We start from the raw sequence: 6,465 nt of genomic DNA, 5'->3' as shown, positions 1-6,465 counted from the left end.
AGTTTGACGCAATGGTCGCGGAAAGGAGAGAGAGAGAGAGAGAGAGAGAGAGAGAGAGAGAGAGAGAGAGAGAGAGAGAGAGAGAGAGGGAGAGAGAGAGGGAGAGAGAGACGGTCACGGTATGTAAACAGAACAAGCATGCGCGTGCCTGCGTGTGTGTGTGTGTGTGTAAGGTCTGACTGATGTAGGAGGGCGGCTGCCATAATATGTATAAATCTGCATTATGCCTCAGTCAAGCAGACTCACTGTAATAACTAAACCTTTAAAGGACATCTTCACTCATTTTCAATATACTTGGTCCTTAATGCTCATTATAATTATATGGTACCATTTTTGTCTATTCACTCTGTGTCTCAGAGGAGGGCTGTGTACAGTTCATAAAACCGCCTACCAGTGACATCATCGATGGGGAATTAAGCTAATAGAAACTGCAGTTTTTCTATTCATGGAAAGTTAGCATAATGGATGCCATTGTTATTGCGTTAATAAAAATGGAAATTAAAAAAATGGAAATAAACCTGCCTAATGATGATGTCACTGGTAGGCGGGTTTCTGAAGTGTCCACAGCCCTCCTATGAGACACAGACCGAACCGAAAAAATGCATTACTGAGGACCAATTATATGAAGATAGGTTGAAAATGGGTGAAGTCGTCCTTTAACACAGGATTTGATAGTCCCGGGCTCATATTATTAGTATTGCCACCTCCACCAATATTAATGATAGAGCAGCAACGGTGCAATATGCACATAAAAATCCACTTTCGGCCCGGATGGTTGGTGTAACCGTCTGGGCACCTATAGGCTGGCAGCGTGTTGTGGGTTCGACTACCGATCCCGACGACCTTTGTTGCGTGTCACCCCCCCATCTCTCTCCCCATTTCCTGTCAGCCTACTGTCCTGTCAAATAAAGGCATAAAAGCGCCCCCCCCAAAAAGAATATAAAAAAATATTTATATATTAACTTTCACTGAAACAGTCCAACCTACTCTAAAAAGTAAATGTCATCGTTGGCAGTTGGCTCGTGTAACGTAGTTGATCCAGAAACGGGACTGAACTGACACATTTAAAATAAGTAAGACTTCAAAACAACATGGAAAGTATGTTTTCCTATTTATGTATACGACCGGGTTTTAAACAGTGGAATTCAGCGGAACAGCACTTCCTGGTTAAATCTGCTTGTGGAGGAGTTGAAAGACGTGATGCATTGTCTAGTCAGTCACATTCATTTATTTAGTCCCCCACTCCTTTGAGGCATTTTTGTCACTGTACATTTGTCACTCCTGCATTTACCCAACTATTAGTAGCACCTAAAGGTACTATACAGTATAGCACCTTTGCGAAATGGTGCTCTATGGCAGTGTTTCCCAAACAGTGGGTCGGGGCCCATATGTGGGTCACAGACACATTTTTATGGGTCTCAAGTAAATATAGCTACCCCTTATTTTTTTCTTCCTACATTTTGTTTGTAATTATTATTATACATATTTCCCCCAAAAATCCATAAAAAAAGATAATCCATAAATTAGAGGGGAAAATACTTTTAAGAAGTAGTGAAAATAGCTGATTTACTAGCTCGTAGATCGTCTGTTTTCACTAGTTTGAGTCCCGGGGAGACCTTTGGGTCTCGAACTAAAAAGTTTGCGAACCACTGGTCTATAGAACCATTAGACGTACCTAATTTAAGCTGACTGACCTATAGGGAGAGAACCTCAAAAAAGAACCTCTAAAGAACCAAACGGGGACTCAACAGGATCTTTGTACGACAGTGGTACTATCTAACACCTCAACCCTCGATGAATTGAATACACAGGACCACAATGGCTTTTGTTTTATCCTTTTAGCACCTTTTGTATAGTATAATCGTACCACTGTACCTTTTTTGCAAACTGTTAATAAAGTATTCAATCAATCTGTTTGTTTGTGTATCATTATAATATTCATAGTTTTTAACCTAAGCATCAGTATGTCTTTGAAACAAGGCCTCTGGATTGAGTGGGGAATACTCCATAGGGCCTGAAAAGTGGGTTGTCTTGTCAAACAGGTTAGTTTAAAATAAGTATTTGTCAACATATTTATGACAATTTAACTGGATGTTGGCAACGAGCCACTAGTTAATTGCTACTTTACTGGCAGTATGCTTTAAGTTCAGAGTATAATGTGCAGCTATTCAGCAAACACGACTAGGAAGAACAAGAGAACTGTGTGGGACCAGGTTGCGTGCATGATAATAATGGATTCCTCTTGGCAGATGGCCAGGCTTCCACCTAGCAGGGATGCACACCTTGATCGGTATATACTGTTGGCCTTGGGTCTCTGTGCTAGCTGGCTCTGATGTGTCTTCATTGTGAGTAGTAGATCCCAGGGATTACTGGGCTCTGGGCTGAAAGCAGAGAAGCCCCTGTCTCTCTTACACGTCCCCATTCGCAAAACCACCAACCGCAATTTAGGAAGTAGGCTATCGTCTAAAACAACACCTAGTTCATGATGGCACAGAATAGATCATAGATCATACAGAACTACTGTGGTATTAACTAAAAGTGGAGTGCCTCAGAATAAATAATAAGAGAGCTCTGCTCCACATAACTACATGATATTGATTTTGAATTTTGATACTCATTACTGTAATCAGTTACAGTATAAAATGTTGAATAAAAGTGATTTTTTTCTTTTCTTCCTAATTTAGTCAGTTCCCCTCATGTGTATAGCCCTTGTCACTGCCAACCCCTGCCTTTGGCCTGGGGAGGGAGGGTGTCGAGTTTCACTGGGAGGACGTAATGCATGCAGAGAAACACGCTATCCCTCCAAATTTCACTCCCCGCTGAACAGGCGTCCCAACCAACTTGTAGGAGTCGTTAGTGTAGAGACAGCAAACGGCAACCCCCTGGGCTTCCCTCTCGCGAACATGCCCAGTTCTATTCATTGGAGCTCTTGGCCAATTAGGAGGTTCCGCGGAGGAATCAAACCCTTGTCTCCGTGGTGGTGGGCAGGAACTTTACCCCTGCACCACTTGGCCGCCCTAAAAGCAAATAACATTTTGTCCAGCCAAGAGTTAATCCTTTAAATCCATTAAAAACATTCCCCCCCCCCCCCCCCCCGAAAATTTTCTACAGGCTTAAATTTGTAAGGGTCGGTGAGGTGATGCTTTCCAAATGGTGGTATATCTCCATTTAGATTTAACTAACTAACTAACTCGGGTGCAGTTCCAGAGTCTCCCATCATTAATTTTTTTAGAGGTTGTGTTGACCTAAACCATGATTTGTCACGCATCTTGGATTGCAGCCGATGCTAACTTGTTGCTCTGATGGGATATGTATAATAGTCTGACACACAGACGTGCGCAGTGTTGATTATTAGGAGGTTCATATACAGACTAAATACTGCCGACTCGCTGTATATCTTTGTGTATTTTAACTCTTCTCTCTTCTCCTGGTGTTTATTCTAGCTTTGTCAAGTGACGCCCTACAGCAAGTTGAGTTGGAAAAAAAGCACTGGCGTGTATTTTTACGGACGGACATGGTGCTTCAGACAGCCAAAGGAGTCCACGAGTGATAATAAAAGTAAGTGGAGCGATGAATTCTTCCCCCCCAGTCATGACAAAATGAATTTATCTATTTGTTTATGTTTGAGTATGTGCTAACTGACATAGCTACCACATGTCGAGCATATAGCGTCTCGAGGTATGTGAAATATGACGTTGTGGAGCTGCTGTGTGCTGCGCGTGGAGTGCGCAGTGATTATTCTCTCTCCACGGAATGCTTTACGATGGCTCCTTGGGAACGGGCTGGAATTTTGTTTTTGGGAAAATGTCTGTATAAACTGTGTGGAATCGAAGCAGAGAAGTAGGCATGGTGATGACTGAGACTTTAATACAGCTGAATGTGTGAACAAAAGCACTTGTGGTGACACATGGTCTACGAGAAACCCAAATTACCTTATTTTGCATATGAAATGCTTGATTGGATTTTGAACATCCTGTTATGCTAGCGGAGTGGGGACTGCTTTTGTGTTTAGTTGATAAGTCCTAGAGCTTTAGAAGACACCTCCACTACCACTTCTCTCTCGACAGGATGGACCCTCATGTTGGGTAATGACTGCATCCTTATTAGCCAGTGATCCAGCACATTAGGTCCTTGACCTGTCCTTCCTAAATCCCATGCTCAACCCAAATCCTGCAGACCCTAACCCTCTCCCCTTGGTTTAGAGACCCAGGGGTCAGTGGCCCCGCTCCATCCACCCCATCCCCTCTTTATCTCCTCTACACACACACGCACACGCACACGCACACGCACACACACACGCACACGCACACGCACACACACACACACACACACACACACACACACACACACACACACACACACACACACACACACACACACACACACAGCGCAGATAGGTCAGACCCTGGATCCATGCGGCCCATTTACCAGTCAAGTCCACAGCTCTCTGAGTTGATTGTAAACATGATTCAGTGCAGTCTGGGCCTCTTTCGGTTCTCAGTTCCAGACTATGGTCTGTTTGGAAACCTTAGAGCTCAGAGATAAACAGCTGTCCCCTTCACTGAGTCACTTTAAGTCTGACTTAGTAATAGGGGTGCGACAGTTAATCGAGCGAATTGATTTAATCTATTACAAAAAACTCAAGTTAATCGATAATTTAATACAATAAAATAATTGATCAATAATCGATTCCTAGTTTGGGTATGTAATTCTAGGGAAAAAGTCTTCAAGTAAAAAAATAAGTGGTTAATCAATTCTTCTATATATATATATATATATATATATATATATATATATATATATATATATATATATATATATATATATATATATATATATATATATAAACACGCTTCTCGATTATTCAATGAATCTAAAAAGTAATCGATAGTTGCAGCCCCACTTAATAATATGCCGGTATCAGACTAATAAAAATCCACATCTCGGACTTTATGTGGCCAGTCTTAAGACGCCAGTCATCTATAACGACAGACAAACAAGCAGACTAGATGGCTTGCCGCCCACAGAGCCATGCTCAGAGAGGGGATCTTGTTTCTTTATTTACCGTGTTCTTTTCAGGTATGACGAGTGGATGTAGTGATAAGCAATTAGATTTCTATGAAGTTGCTATTAGGTGATAGCTCTCTGAGCTTAGTGTTCAGACTAAAGGAAGTCTTTGACCCACCATAGGTTTATAAAGGATTAGATTTTAGATCATCAAAAGTTATAATAAAGTCTACTTTTCTTTTGCCTTGTATCCGTCAAATCCTCACACTGGAGAACGACATGTACAACCTACAGCAGCACGTCAGTAGAAACAACCAAATACCTGACCATCCTCCTTTGTCTTTGCTGGACCTGAACTGATGCAACACAACATTACTGAAAAGCGCGGGGTAAAGTTGACTTCCAAGCATAAATAAGTTGAGACGTGGGCCAGTCCCAGAGGAGGGAACAGCCTCAGAGCAGGCCAGGCAAAACAAACAGGGGGCTTCCTCTGCCTGTACCCCGCCAGCCCTTTACTGTGGCCCCCGTGCCCTGAGGACTGGGAGGCCCCCTGTAGCTAGCTTAGCCTTCGAAACCCTAAACTCCATTAGTCTGGAGTACGTGTGTGTGGTGGGTGGGTGAGCGCATATGAGGGAGTTGGGAAAGGCATTAAAAAGACAGATGCTTGTACAGTTCACTATATCAAATTACTGGATGCTTACAATGGGCAAAAAAACAACAGAGAGAAAGAAGGTTGTCCTCCTCAGAAACGTTATTGAACACTTAAGGGCAATAAATGTGGAGATGAAACATGAGAGACAGTCAGAATATCTTTAAAGGTATACTGTACATGAGGACAGGAGGGACCTATATATGAATAAAGACATCATATATGAGAGAGAAAGCAAGTTACTTTACTTTATGTATTCTATGTCAGTCGTTAGGCCAAGCTATTGTACGGCCAATAATGCTTATTTGATGGCTAGAGGTAGAGAAAATCTAGCATGGCTCCACCCCCTGAATCGTTTGCCTCGCATTCAGGGTCTGGTGACGCTGTCGAAGGCGGGTGTTTCTCGGTTGAAAATCTGTACGACGAATCGGGATCGGGATAATCCAGTATGAACCAATCGCCAAAGAGTCTTTGAAAAAAATACTTTGGCCACGCCCCCATCTCAGAAATCGGCTGCATTGAGAGGGCTTTCAGACTGAATAATGGAGTGAAACGAAATGAAAATTCAGGCTGAGTGTCAGGCTAGAGAAAATCAGAAAGCGAGAGAGAATGAGTGAGGGTGAGAGAAAGAAAACCAGCTAAGTAGACGGAGAGAGAGAAAAAGATGGAAAGAATTAGAGTGAGAACTAGCCGGTGAGAACTAGCCGATTATCATGTACACCAGGTGGGGCACAATCTGGCAAAACAGATTATTAGGGACACTAACCACCGCAGCCACAATCTGTTCACTCTGCTACAATCAGACGGGC

Source organism: Gymnoscopelus braueri, assembly GCF_963280865.1.
Source record: "Gymnoscopelus braueri genome assembly, chromosome: 21".
In the NCBI taxonomy this organism is placed as follows: Eukaryota; Metazoa; Chordata; class Actinopteri; order Myctophiformes; family Myctophidae; genus Gymnoscopelus; species Gymnoscopelus braueri.
The sequence above is the reverse complement of the archived record's forward strand: the minus strand, read 5'-3'. Positions refer to the sequence as shown.